General features: G+C 36.1%; 1 long non-coding RNA gene across 1 annotated transcript in view; it reads left to right on the top strand.

Moving 5' to 3' along the window:
- The window catches only part of LOC102484251 (uncharacterized), a 163,591-nt gene that overhangs the window by 23,400 nt on the left and 124,525 nt on the right, over window positions 1-15,666 (top strand). Inside the window, exon 2 of the long non-coding RNA XR_333812.1 lies at window positions 7,474-7,612. This is a non-coding gene — a long non-coding RNA (uncharacterized LOC102484251). The remainder of the gene's footprint in view (window positions 1-7,473; window positions 7,613-15,666) is intronic.

Below are 15,666 nucleotides of genomic sequence, written 5' to 3'. Positions count from 1 at the left end.
GCATAATTTTTGTTTTGTTTTGTTTTTAACAATATGCACTTTTCTACAAATTTTTGAAAGCTCTTTGTAAACCTGTCTACAGAAAAAGAGAAAAAACAGAATTGAACTTTCTTCCTACTTTGGATTTCCTAGGTAAATTTCTCTCTATCTCATAGTCAGGAATATACCTAGCACATGGCAAAAGGGGAATCCTAAGATTTTGTATATTCTGACAGTGCAGAACCTCAAGAAAATGATTCTATTTATTCTAAAGAGTTGTTATATTTTTTATGACTTTTACAAATGAAGAAATGAAGGCCAGGTAATTTGGAACAAAGGAAAGCTGGCTACATCTTGACAATTCTACTCTCCAAAAAATATTTGATGTTTCTTCATTGAATACCAAGGCAAATGACCTTCAAGGCATAGCAGCTGGATGTTCTGAGTATTATTCCCTTGATCTAGAGCATGTGTTATGACAGGCATAAAAAACTGAAGATGGAATAATAGTCAATGTAAAACAAGTGAGGATGTATCATAACAATTCATATTTTGGTATTTTAGATTTTTCATTGTCCAAACATACAGAGTTAGAGGAACAGGCTAAATTACCTATTCAAGCACTTGAGCAGTTATAAATCACTTATTAAATATTTTAAGTACTTTCTGTTATTTACAGAGCTGATAACTTTTAATTTGCATAATATCTCATAATAGTTCATTAAAAAATGATGCTCAATAAATGAAAGTAATGTATCATTTAAATTACTTATGAGTAAAACATTCACCTCCTCCAGCTTTGTGTTTTATTAGAACCACCTTGATTGTAAAATAGCACTTTTCTTGGGAGAATTCGTACATATTTTTGTGTATTTTGCAAAAAGAACGTGAGAAGGAACAAATAATTCCATATTCTCTCTCCATCAGTAGTCAGAGCACAGAGATGAAATAGAGGTAATATTAGTATGATGCTCATAAGCATCTATCTAGGCACAAATCTTAGTCCAAAAAACCCAAACAGATTATATAAACCCTTTCAGCACTGGCACATCAGTTTGCCAATCTGTGATATAGGTATCTCAATAATGCTTTTGTCATACAATTATGTTGAGATTAATTTAGCTCATGTATGCTAGTAGTAGGCATGTAATAAAGGCTCAATAAATGATGGCTATTATTAGCTCTTAGAAGAGTGAGGCTCAATTTTTTGGTTCCTTTTGAGTTTTTTTAATGAGAACTATGTAGCTCCTCAGAAACAAATATGAGTACATGAATATTTTGCATATTTTCTCAGGGGTCTTAGACTCCTTGGAGCTTTATCATAATTAAGAATCTTTCAACTTGAGTAGATGAAAGGGAGAAAGATCCCATGTACAAGAGGAGGAATTGGCTAGATAAAAAGCAAGGATAGTTGCTGTGTATGAAAAATTGGTTAATTTTATAATGGTTGGATTTGGGCTTCAGTTTTCCCACTGAGCTAAGAAGCAAAGCCGTTGGAGTGAGGAAGACGGGAATTAGTGGTTTAAGGAGAGAAAAGTTGTGAATAATTGTCTGGGAGAGTGAAAAAAAAAACTGATTAGAGAAATACTGTATGATTGCTAGGCAGTACAGAAAGCACCCTTGAGGTCTGTGATGACAAATTTAAAGTGAGCCCAGACAACTCTTTGAATGTGAATGCAAAGTAGAAGGGTAGTTGAGTGTAACCAGGGTTGGATATTTCCAGATGATTTTTATTAATGGTGGGAGATAGGGTGTAGTTTCATTTTTCTGTACATAGATATCTAGTTCTAGCATCATTTGCTGAAGAAACTTTCTTTTACCCACTGGATTTTCTTGTGTCCTTTGTCAAAGATCAGTTGTCTGTATGTATTGGGGTTTATGTCTACATTCTCTATTCTGTTCCATTTGTCTACTTGCCTATTTTTGTGGCAGTACCAAGCTGTTTTGGTTATCACAGCTTTGCTATATATTGTGATGTTTGGATATTTACCCAAAGATAGGAAAGCACTTGGAACGACACTTGCACATCCATGTTTATCACAGCATTATTCACAATTGCTAAGACATGAATCAATCTGAATGCCCAAGAATGAATTACAGGATTGAAAAAAATGCGGCACATATTAATATGGAGTACTACTTAGCAATAAAAAAAATCAAGGAGATTCTGTAATTTGATACAAAATGGATGAATATAGAAGATTTAATATTAAGTGAAGCAAAACAGACTATGAAAGACTGGCTTGTATATATGTGCCTGCTCAATATATATGAAATGTCTGCACTTCATGGCAGGATCTGAAAGATTAGGAGATATAATAGCAGAAATAGCAAGTATAGATACCAGAGACTGCATAGGAAGGAATGGACCATGATAAGAAGGGAAGGCTCAGGCAAAAAAAATTAACAGACTCAAGAATAGAAAGTTATCTGTTGAGGATAATGTGTATAGTAATAGTTTGACTTGCTTGACATACAATGCATGCAATATCAAATGTGACAATAGTACAGTTAACATCAAACTCGAGTATGATTCAGGAACAAAACAAGAATGCCTATTCTGACTTTTATTCAATATCGTACTAGAAATCAGAGCCAGCTGGTGGCACAGTGCTTAAGGTGTCTGATCTTATAGGGCCAACTGCACAATTGGTTTCTTGTATACAGTGGCTTGAAAATTAGGCTGGAGAAGGGATTGTGATATGGCAACCCTGGGAATGTTTTCTCTCTTTCCCTCTGTCTCTCTCTGTCTCTGTTTTGCCAGTGAATGCACATTCCCATAGAAAGTTAAAAGAAAAAAAAATTGTACTAGAAGTTCTAGTCAGAGCAATTAGGCAAGAAAAATAAAAAACATGTAAATTGGAAAGGAAGAAATAAAACTGTCTCTGTTTTTTTTTTTATTTTTCTTTTAAACTGTCTCTGTTTGAAGATGACATGATCTTGTAAATATCATAGAAAACCCCAAAAATACCACAAAAAAGCTGCTAGAGCTAGTAAACAAATTCATTAAATTGCAGGTACAAAAATAAACATGCAGGGTCCAGCAGGTGGCATGGTGGTTAAGGTCACAGGACTCCCACATGGTCAAATGCAGTTCGAGGCCTGGACCTGGTGGCTTGCTTTCTCACTTTCCTCTCTTTCTCTCTCTTTCACTCTGAACCTCTCTGGTCAAATAAAAATAGATAAAAATAAAAAGATAAAAATAAAAATCAATAAATAAAATAATTCTTTAACATAGCAAATCAGTTCTATGTGCATCAGTTCTCTATGCATATAACAATGAGTATCAGAGAAAGATATTTTTAAAATTCCATTTACTAAACCTTACAAAGAAAGACCTAGAGATAAATATAACCAAGGAGGTGAAAGATCTACACTGAAAACTATAAGGCATTCATAAAATTAATTGAAAAAAGTACAAATAATGGAAAGAGATCCCATGTTCATGGATGAAAGAATTAATATTGTTAAAATGTTTAAACTGACTCAAAGGAATTTATAGATTTTATACAATCTCTAACAAAATTCCAATGATATTTTTCACAGAAATAGAAAGACAATTATAAAATTTGTGTGGAACCACAAAGAACACACTGAATGACCAAAAAAATCCTGAGCAAAAGTATAATACAACCTAACTTTAAAAAATACTGCAAAACCATGACAGTTAAAAAAAGCATGGTATAAATATACTACTGGTATTAAAAACAGACATACAGACAAACAGAACAGAATAAAGAGCCTAGAAATAAATCCATGCGTCTATGGTCAATTGATCTTTGATGAAAGTACCAAGAACACACAGTGAGGAAAGGACATTCTCTTCAGTAAAGGATATTGGGAAAACCAGATATTCACATACCATGCAGAAGAATGTAAATGACCTTTATCTCATACCATATACAAAAATCAACTTAAAAATGAATGAAAACTTATATGTAGGACCTGAAACTATAAAACTACTTGAAGAAAATATAGGGAAAAGCCTTTCTAACACAGGTCTAGGCAATGATTTTTAGATGTGACCTCAAAAAACTCAGGCTACAGGGACCAGCAATTAGTGCAATGGCTATGTTGCTGGACTCCCATGTAGTCGACCGTGGTTTGATTCCCGGACCTGGTGGCTTAAACTCAAGCCAGGCATGTGTGAGTGCATGCCCAAGATCCCAAGAGGAGACTGAAGGAGAAGGGATTGCAGTGTGGCCATCCCCACTTGGGGGTGATTCCTCACTTTCTGTCTCTCTGTCTCTCTCTGTCTTTCTGGTGAGCGCACGTGCCCTATAGCAAAAAAACTCTCCCAAAAACAAACAAACAAACAAACAAAAACAAAACAGGCTACAAAACCAAAAATAATCAAACAGGATGACATCAAACCAAAAGCTTCTACTTGGTAAAGGAAATAATCAAGAAAGTGATGAGGCAACCTGCAGAAGAGGAGAAAATATTTTTAAACATAAATCTGATAAGGGATTGGCCATAATATATAAGGAACCCAAACAACTTAATAGAAAGGAAACAACTGGATTGAACAATGGGCAAAGAGGCTAAAAAGACATATTTCAAAAGACATGTAGAGCCATTTCTGTTTCAGTAGTGCAGCAGTAATACACTGGTCAAGTGAATCTGAATTCACATAGAAGAGTGCAGGTTCTCTTTCCCAGCGACTTGCACATGCTGAACCTGTGTCCATGATCCTGGCTGGCTGAGAAGGCTGGAGTTGGGGAGAGGTGGATCCTGGGGTGAGATTTGGTTAATGGGGCTTCTCTCTCATATGAAATAAGTAAACTTTTAAAAAGTCATACAAATATTTAGTGAGCAGGTATATTAAAAATGCTCAACATCATCAATCATCAGGGAAATGCAAATAAAAATCATATCGAGATAATCATTTCACACCTTTTGGAATGGCTATTAACAAGAATAAAGATAATTGTAGATGACAACATAGAGGAAAGGGAACCATGCATATTACTGGTGGTAAGGTAAATTATGGAAATCATGAAAAACAATAAGAAAGTTCTTTAAATGTGTTAAAATAAAACAACCATATGATCCAGCAATCACATTTATGGGTATATATCCAAAGAAATTGATAACAGTATGCTGAAGAGATATCTGCACTCTGATGTTTATTCACTATAGCCTATATATGAAATCAACCTAAGTGTTCATCAAAGAATGAATGCACTAAACACATACACACACATACACACACACACACACACACACACACTAATAATTAAACACTATCCTTTTTTAAAAAGAGGAAACTTTTTTGTTTGTGACAATATGGGTGAACTTGGGGGACATTGTACTATGTGAAATAAATCAGGCGCAGAAAGACAAGTACTACATAATCTCATATTTGAAATCTGAAATAGTTAAACTCATAGAAGCAGAGAATAGAATTATAGTTGCAAAAAATAGTGGGGTAAGGAATTGGATAGATGTTGGTCAAAGAGAACAAAACTTCAGTTAGATAAAATAATTTCTGAAAAACTATTGTAAAGCTTGGTGACTTTATTGATAATGTATTGTATACTTACAAATTTACAGGACAATAGATTTTATTATTATTATTATTGTTGTAGATATTTTTGCTATGGGGCACAAGCACTCACTGGAGAGACAGAGAGAGATCCCAGGGGGATGGCCTTGCTGCAAGTCTTTCTCCTCCATTCTTCTCTTGGGATTTTGAGGATGTGCACACACGTTTCCAGTATGAGTTTCAAGTCACCAGATTCAGGACTCAAACCATGGTCAGTTATGTGTGAGTCAGCACCTTAATCATTATGCTACTTGCTGGCCCCCAGGAGAGTAGATTTTAAGTTCGCCAGAAGAATAAGTCTGTGATGGATATTTTAATTAAATTGATTTAATAATTTCATAATGGATACATATATCAAAACATAACATTGTATACCACACATATATATGAATTTTATTTGTCAATTATACCTTATGAAACTGGGTAGAGAGAAGATCCTGCCTCTAGGGTCCATAACTCACTCTTGATTTCCTTCACTGCTTCTTCATGAAAGCTTTCTGACTTTGAACTCAAATTTCCACTTGGAATTTGGTTCTCTGAAGCACCATGGATAGGATATGATGATTCCCCAGGTTGATTCTATTTCTCACCTTGGCTAGTCCACCACCTGATTTGCTCTAAAGTTCTAAAGATGAACAGATCATCTATATGTCCTTTCCAGCATTGTTTCTTTGACACACCTTTATTTTTCTTTGCCAATCCTTTTTGGCTTTATTATCTTGACAAGCTCCTGGATGTTCCTGGATGAAATAAAATTTATCATGAATTGCAGTGCTATAAACCATACAACTGACTGGAGGTTTAGATCCCCCAGTCGTCCTGAAATAACACTGGGAGTGCATGCCTGTGCCCAGGATCCCAATCAGCTGGAGGGGTGGGGAAAGGAGATCATAGTGTGCTGAGATCCTGTCAAGGGTAATTCTGTCTTACACATACATGAGCATGCACTTCCTATCATTAATAAAATAATTAAAAAATTATTGAATACTTACTATATTTATGATCTTGCCTGAGGTGCAGAATATGATGATCAAGATGATGATGATGATCAAGATGATGATGATGATCAAGACACCTCCAACTCTTCTACAGAGGAGTCAGGAAACTGGTTAAGAAGACATTATTTAAAGTTTACTTATTTAATAGGAGAAAGACACACACACACACACACACACACACACACACATGCACAGAGAGAGACTCTCAAAAGGGAGGGTTCTTCATGATACGATTCTAAACCCAGCCAGCCCAGATCGTGGTTATGTATGCGCACACATGATGTGTATAGGGAGACCTCCAAATGTGGGCCCAGGACCCTCCAATACAGGTCCAGCATCACAGAACATGTGCTTCAGCTGTGCCACCACAGCTGGCCCTGGAAACGATTCTAATTAAATAAATGTATGACCATGTGCCAACTCTGGTTCACACCTGGTGATGATGTCTGTTTCAATCTTGAATCTAGAACAGGTGATAAAGTTTCTTTGAACCTTAAATCCAGACCAAATCTTTCTGTCAGAAGGTTAAGTGTTAGTCAATTGTCACTAGAATCAAAGCTCCAGATTTGTGTCTTCAACATTTATCTCAGCACCCGCCACAGTTCCTAAAATGTTGCAACAGCAGGAAGCATTTATCGACTAAACATCACTGCAAGCCATGCTGTAAGCATGCTCTCTGTCAGCTCTTTGAGACTTTCTAAAGCCTTTGTTTGTGAGAAGAACCCAGGAAATACAGAGATACTCAAGGAAGTCAAAATCTTTCCGAAGCCTTTTCCTGTGATGATGGTTATGGGAGGGAGATGTCCTGGGAATGATTTCCATGTTAAACTTTTGCTTGGAGGCTCCTGTTTTAATTCAAACTGAATTAAACTTTCATCACCACATATGATAGTGTTGTATTTCTTTAGTGAGCTCTTACAATTTTTCTCATTTTCTCATTGTCTTCAGCTGTAGAGATCTGAGGCAGGAGAGAGGAAGAATAGAGATTTCAGAGACTGAAGGTGCATGGCATAAGTGAAGCATGACTGAAAACACCGCCCAGCATGTCTGCACAGATTCACCAGTGTGAGAAGAGAAGAGAGAAGAGGTGAGGGCAGGGTAAAAGCTATGGGAGGAGGTTAGCTGTTTTCTACTGCATGTCTTTATACTCTGATGAAAATATATAATTACATATTGTACTGATTTAAATTTGTTGCAGCATCAGAGATAAAATCCTCAGAAGGAAGATTATTAACTTGCCTATTTATTAAAAATCAAGCACGCTGTGACTTACAATGTTTAACTAATTTTTAAACTGGGGTAACCATGCTGAACTATCATTTCTCAAGGGACTGTGTTTTCTCCCATTACTGTTGGTGCACTCCATTAGTGTGAGTAACGCCCTTCTTTCCTTAGGCCTCTTGCTCCACTGGTTTGTGTTTATTATCCATTCTCAAGGTTAAGCTGTGAGCAAGAGTGTTGTCCTTTGCAAGGGTGACAATGTGAGAATCTTCCCTTTTGGTCCTAGTTCTGAATAATGTTCACATGCAAACAAAGCCTATGTTTTAACCATAAAATAAATATGATTCTCTGCTTTTCTTTTTTTTAACCTTACTGAGCCTCAGTTTCCTCATTTATTAAATAGGGAAACTAGATTTATAAGTTTCCTTTCAGCTCTGAGATACTGGGGCATCTAGATGTAATTCTCCTATGAAGAAGACCTAAGGAGATCATTACTGGGAGCCTAACTTTTAAGTACTAAATGAGTGCCTGAAAAAAAAATGTGTAGAAAACTATATTTTAAACATGGCAAAATGGATTTGATGGAAATTTTTGGTGACTTGTTTTATGAAGGTATTTTCTTCAACCTACCTATTTTGATGTGTTTTGATAGCTTGACTTAAAATAAGCACTTATCTGTGTTTTCTGTCTATAAAATATATACTTGCTTTGCCATGTGCTTGTTAAGTGATAAAAGCATCAATAAAGCCCTTTATCTTTGTGTTGCTGTGTATAAATCATCTGAAGAGAGTAAAATATACTGTACTTGCCTCTGGCAGAGTCTCTGATGCAGCAGTTGTGTGTATAGATAAACAAAAGACAGAAACGAAATTTTAAAATTACAATATTTAAATTGACTACAAGGAATAGCATATGCATTAGGTGTGATTCTGAATGAATTCCTGTTTCGTGGAAGAGAAAAAGTACTATATCCTATAGTAAATCAAAGAGCACAGCATGAAGGACATCACAGTTTATGAACCATAAAGGGAAAGGGAGAAGTCTCATTAATTTGCAGAGAAGGAGACTTGAGCATCTGAAGACATCTAGAAGACTTAAAGACAGATGAGGGTTTAACTCATTCTGAAAAAAATCCAGTTTTCTTTTTCTTTTTTTTTTTGGAGAGGTTTTTGCTATAGGGCGCGTGCGCTTGCCAGACAGAGAGAGACATAGAGACAGAAAGCGAGAAATCACCCCCCGAGAGGGGATGGTCATGCCGCAATCCCTTCTCCTCCATTCTCCTCTCAGGATCTTGGGCACGCATGCACACGCGCCTGGCATGAGTTTTAAGCCACCGGGTTCGGGACGTGAACCGCGGTCGACTACGTGGGAGTCCAGCAACATAGCCATTACGCTAACTGCTGGTTCCCGAAAATCCAGTTTTCTTTTTGCGATAGGCAGAATAATGTCCTTTCTCCCCCAAAGATGTCCATGTCCTCCTATGTTTTCTGCAGAAGTAATTTTATGCTGAGTTCATTCAAATTTCAGGGTGGTTTTTTTTTTTTACCAAGATACTTTAAATTAGATGGCAATGTCTGTTGTTCAGTTTTTTCCCTTTTAAATAGTACAGATGTGGGGGCCAGTAGGTGCCATGGCATATAAAGTGCTGGATTCTCACATGTTTGACTATGGTTTGAGTCCCAGACCCTTGAGAATCACACTGGATGCATGTGTGTGCATGCCCAAAACCCGAGTGGATAGTAGAAGAGAAGGGATTGTGGTGTGGCTACCCCCTCTGGAAGTGATTTTTCACTTATCCTCTCTCTCTTTCTCCAGTGAGCATATGTGCATAATGGCAAAAAACTAAAAACAACAACAAATAAATACTACAGATGCTCCTCCATTTACCTCTTAATAAACCCCTTGTAAGTTAAAGATTATTGTAAGTCAAAAATGCATTTAATTTATCTAGCCTACAGAACACCATAGCTTAGCTTAGCCTGCCTTAAATGTGCTCAAGAACACTTGCATTATCCTATGGTTGAAGAAAATCATCTAACATAGCAACCTATTTTAAAATAAAATGTTAATTAAAGTGTTTAGTAAACACCTTATTATAAGGTGTTTAATCTCATGAAGTTTATTAAATACTATACTGAAAGTGAAAGAATAGCTGTATGGGTACTTGAAGTATAATTTCTACTGAGTGTGTATTGCTTTCACACCATGGTAAAACTGTAAAATCCTAAACCAAACTATTCTGAGTGGGGACTAGCTGTACTCCAATCTAGTTGCCAAATAATTGTATTATAAATCATTAATTATTAATATTTTAATATCTCTGATAGCAAGAATTCCAGATTAAACGTAAATTATTTTCTCTCTAGGGTTTTAAGGAATTTTGTGGAACTTTACCTTATTGATCTAAAGACCTTCGTAGATAATAATTCAATCTATGAGAGTGAGAGATGGGGTTAAAAGTCTAGTTTCAGGTCAGTGGACTAAGACCCAAAGGAGCTATGGGTAAGCAGATGTGGGTCCAGAGCTTGGTTTTCAATCAAGAAAGACTTTTTCTCATTGTGTTTTCCTGACAGCCTTTTTTTTTTTTTTTTTTGAGAGATTTTCACTGTAGGGCACGTGCGCTCGCCAGACAGACAGAGAGAGACATAGAGACAGAAAGCGAGAAATCACCCCCCAGGGGGGATGGTCACGCCGCAATCCCTTCTCCATTCTCCTCTCAGGATCTTGGGCATGCACGCACACGTGCCCGGCGTGAGTTTTAAGCCACCGGGTCCGGGACACGAACCGCAGTCGACTACGTGGGAGTCCAACGACATAGCCATTACGCTAACTGCTGGTTTCCCTGACAGCCTTTTTTTTTTGAAAGAGGGTTTTATACCTTGACAAGTTTGAACATTTTGATTCCACTCATATGTCTATAGTGTTTTACAAGACTTGAAATTTATTCTTATCTAATATTTATCAGGATTTTTTTCCTATTTAAACTTATAGGCCATTATTAATGTTTATCAACCACTTAAGATGCACACATAACTCCTGAGTTAGTTGAGTTTTTGACAATACTTAGACACTCATATGTTGCCTTGTAACCAATGGTTTCTGAATTTTTTTTAAACACTGTTTGTTTATCAAAATGACTTTCTAGAGTCTGCAAAAGTTTGTGTTTATCACTATTTTCCCATAGAAGAATTACTTTTGAGAAAGCATTCTTTCAGTATCTATTTTTCTTGGGTCTAAAAACATGTCTATGCTTCTTACCAATTGCTGTAGTTAATCCAGCCTACTGCTTTAGATCTCTATTTGAAATACAGATGTTTTCCCCAGTTTCTGCCACATCAAATCATTGAATACATAGTCAGAGACTGAAATAATAAGTTGGTCTATACAACTTAAAATAAATGAATAAAGAAATAGCAGGACCCATCAATACTAACAATGTAATTTAAGCTTATCAGACATATTCATAAATAAGCTTAATTAATCAACAGACTTTCATGTTTCTTTTTCTTGAAAGAAAGAGCCATAATGACCTCAGGAGGTGAGTCCTTACTGAGATAGGCCAGAATCACCATTATGCCTTCTTTTCACACCATGAAGTAAAAGCAAAGGCTACATGAGGTCTTGGGAAATCCTAGCTACATCTTAAAACATATTTTAATATTATGCTACTTAGAGTTGTATTTTCCTCATTGAGTCTCTTCCACATGTAGTAGTTCTCAATACTTAGAATCACCTGTAAGCTTCTAAGAAATTCTGATATTCATGCTCTACCCCAGACTAATCATAATTTAAATGAGAAATTTCCTATATAATTCTAATATACTGCCAGGAGTGAAAGCCATTAATTCAATATTTATTCATTTCTGAGGTTACCAGGTTAAAATGACTTACAAGACATTTGCTAGGTTTGTATTGTTTTATTTTATTATTTTATTTTTTGCCTAGTAGCTTGCCTGAGGAATTTGAGAGTGAGAGAGAGAGAGAGAGAGAGAGAAAGAGAGAAAGTGAGAAATCAACCCTGGAGGGGATGGCCATGCCACAATTCCTTCTCCTGTTGGCCCTAAGAATTCAAAATTTATTAATTGGACCTCCTAAAAAATTAATAATCTTTTACAGTATGGCTACTAGTAACAGAAATAGGATATACAGCTCATAGCTTTTTTTGCTTATTTCCTTATTGGCGAATTTAGATTCACACCTTGACCTACATGATGGAAAACAGCTGGCTAAAGAAAACTAAAGCTATGTATTTAGTTAACTGTGTGTCCCAGTAGTTTCTTCAAGTTGCTCTGGAGGCTGCTGTGTTCTGTCATGGGAAGTTTTTAGCCAAAGGAGTTAATTAAGACTCATTAGAATAGGCAAAATGGGTTGTCTGTTTTACTTCATCCCACTCCTCTCCATCTCCATTAGTTTACAGCAATAGCCTTAGCTGATATTCCTGTTCAAGCCTAGCTATCTTCTGCATAGTCCATCAATTTTACCACTGCCAACTTCACTTCTTCCACCCCTGCCTCCTGGCATAATCACGTGGTAGGTACCCTTACTTCCCTGGCTATCCCTCTCACCCTACACTCTTGCTTTTCAAACTTAAACCATTTTTTGCCGTCACTCCTGCTACTCACTTGCCAAAATTTTCCTTCTCTGTCTCAACACTCTATTTTGATACTCTCCACTCTCAGTCTTGAATTTTGTATCTGTTCTGTCTTTTGACCTCTTCTGATTTCTGCTAGCCTCCATCACTTAGAAACAAAGTTCCAAAGTTCTACCAAATTATGAGAAAAAGTTAGTTTTCCTTTCCTAAAAGTGATTTTAATCAAGTTTCTATTTTCCCTATTGCTATGAAGGCCTTTGATATCTATGTTTGCCTTCATCTTGGCTAAAGTGTCCATTAGCAGACAAATGGAAAATTCTCTAATGTACAAAATTACATATACTCATAGAACACTGTGGCAACAGGAGCAATCAACATTCAAAATAAAACCTAATTACATATGGAATGTATAGCTTTTCAAATCATAAAATACAGCAAGGAAAATAAATCTGAAGATTAAATTCAGGTCTGAGAAAAGTTAGGTCAAACCTTAGTAAATATCAGTCTTTGGATAAATTAGAATTTTTTAAAATAAAAAGGCCATATCAGGGAACATTTCTTCAGACTAAAAGATGATTTTCTGTCCTTATGAGCAACATTTCTGTCCACTGTAAGACTATATCAAAAGTTCAGACTTATGTATAAATTTGAGTGGCCATGTAGTTCAGAGCTATGCCAGACATATTATTGGGAATTTTGTATGCAGTCTGACTCTGTGAGAAAATTCCAGGCCTTGGTAGCTCAAATATCATTTATTGTAATTCCCTAATATATATTCAGATAGGTATAACTGTAATTATGGTTTTTGGGTAGCTTGCAGGAACAAGGATATTTAACCATTTAAATTTCTGAGTAGTGAGTCTCCACACAATAAACAGAATATCTACCATTATAAACACCTTTTTTATTTATAGCTATCAAACCAAATATGACTCTAAAGATAACTAATAGAATTGGAACTACAGATTAAGAAAATTTAAGAATAATTTTTCTGTGTCAGCCAGGTGGCATGGCTTAAAAAACATGCTGGATGCATGTATATGTGTGCCCAAAATCCTGGGAGGAGAATGGAGGAGAAAGTATTGTGGCATGGCCATCTTCCCTGGGGAGTACTTTCTCACTTTCTTTCCCTCTTTGTCTCTGGCAAGTTCACGTGCCTTATAGTGAATTTAAAAAGTAATAATAATAATCTTTCCAAAAGACACTATGACCCCAAATAAGTATTCAATATTAGTGTTTAAAAGCTTAAAACCACACATTTCTATGGAAGATTTTAATTAAGCAATTCTTGTCTTTTTAGAGTACCTAGAAAGTAAGGTACTCTAACCTCATCTTTCATGTGTACTTAGCAGAATGTGAAAAATAGTGTTCAGTTCTTATTTTCTCTTGTAGGGGTAAAAAGACAATAGGGCAGTTCTAGGTCAGTATGTATTCTCCTCTAGATAATAGACACATGATCCTATTTATCCAATTCTCAGTCACTCCATAAGGAGTAGCCTGATTTTTGCTTTGTTGTGATATTAAAGGAGGCCAGTTTGGGGTAAAATAATAGATATTTTATGAATTACTGATTTTTAAACCATCAAACAATTAATAGAAAATGATGATGCTCATTTTACTCAATAGTCTCTGAGTCCTGTAATTTTTTATAAAAATGCCATGTCTTCCAGCAACACTCTTCAATGACTATAATTTAAGTTGCTCTTATAGCTTAGGTAATAAAACATAGGGAAACATCTTTCAGGAAAACTATAGGCAAAACATTGAAAAGTACCATGCAGTTTAGGTTCTTTAAACAATTCATAGCTACTGAATCAGAAGCTCTTTAGGTGGAGCCCAGCAATTTGTATTTTAACAAGCTTCTAGGTGATTCCATTGTATGCTAAAGTTTAAGGAATAGATTGGTGTGTCTGTCAATTCAGTTATTTATTCTATAAATATATATTAACATCAAATGTGTAGTAGATATTGTTTGTTCTAAATTATTATGAAGGATTGGGAGGCAAAGAAAATGAAAGGGAAAGAAAAGCAGGTAAAAGTTGCATATTTGAGGGCAAGCAGGTGGTGTGGTGATTAAAGCACTGGTCTCCCATATGCTTGAGCATGGTTTAAGCCCCAGACCTGGCAGCTTGCTTTCTCACTTTCTCCCCATACCTCTCTCTCTCTCTCTTAAGCACATGTGCCCTATAGAAAATTTTTAAAAAATAATAAAATAAATATATTTTTTAAAAGGGAAATCATCCTTGGAGGTATTTTAGAATATAAATGCCTCGACCCCACTTCTTACCACTGAACTACCTTTCTTGGTTTAACCATACCTCCATCTAAGGAAAAGGAGTAGGTAGTATGTTCTCCTAGCATCTGATAAAAGGATAAAATATTTATTGAAGATCCCTTCTCATTGGCTAAGGCTGAATATAGAACAAGAGAGAAAAGTATCCCCTACTAGAGGCATCATTTATTGGCAAGCTTGTCTATTACATTTGCATTAAAGAAAAGGAAGACAAACAAGAGTTTCTAAGTAATGGGCATAAATTTCCAGTCATCATTCAGCTTAGAATATATTTTTACTATAGATGTCTACAAAACTTTTCCCCAAAGCACAAGGCTTTGCAGAACATATATGGAGTTTATAAGACCTTAAGTTCCAGCCAAAGTGGACCAACATTTTTTTCTTTGAATATTTCTCGATTCTACTTATTTCTTAGACTTTGATTAACCTTTTTTTGCCATCCAAAATTATCCCATATTATTTCTACTTATCAAAATTCTATAAATTTCACTAAGGCACAGTTAAAATCATCCTACAGTACCCGAGTCCCTTTGCTCCCACTTCTTTGGTACAATGTCTCCTTCCTTCAGCGTCTTCACATTTGGTGTGCATCTCTGCAATCATGAACACACTGCCTTATGTGTAGAAATATAAATGATTTTCTATAAATAACTTTAGCTTATCAGCTTCTAATCAGTTCTCAAAAACATTGGATCCTACCAATTCAAATTTACTAATCACTAGTCAAATCAGGACTTAAATTCAGTCAGTCAAGGTGCACACGCCCCACTAGGTTGGTATCCCATCGTAAGTGTTTCCCCTTCTCTTTTTGCACAGGGAAGTCAGCATAGGGCTTCTTTTTTTTTTTTTTTGAGAGATTTTTCACTGTAGGGCGCGTGCGCTCGCCAGACAGACAGAGAGAGACAGAGAGACAGAAAGCGAGAAATCACCCCCCAGGGGGGATGGTCACGCCGCAATCCCTTCTCCTCCATTCTCCTCTCGGGATCTTGGGCACGCACGCACACGCGCCCGGCGTGAGTTTTAAGCCACCGGGTCC

Source organism: Tupaia chinensis, unplaced genomic scaffold (assembly GCF_000334495.1).
Source record: "Tupaia chinensis unplaced genomic scaffold, TupChi_1.0 Scaffold000097_1, whole genome shotgun sequence".
Taxonomy (NCBI): Eukaryota; Metazoa; Chordata; class Mammalia; order Scandentia; family Tupaiidae; genus Tupaia; species Tupaia belangeri.
Note: the sequence above shows the minus strand (reverse complement) of the source record. Positions and strands in the feature narration are given on the sequence as shown.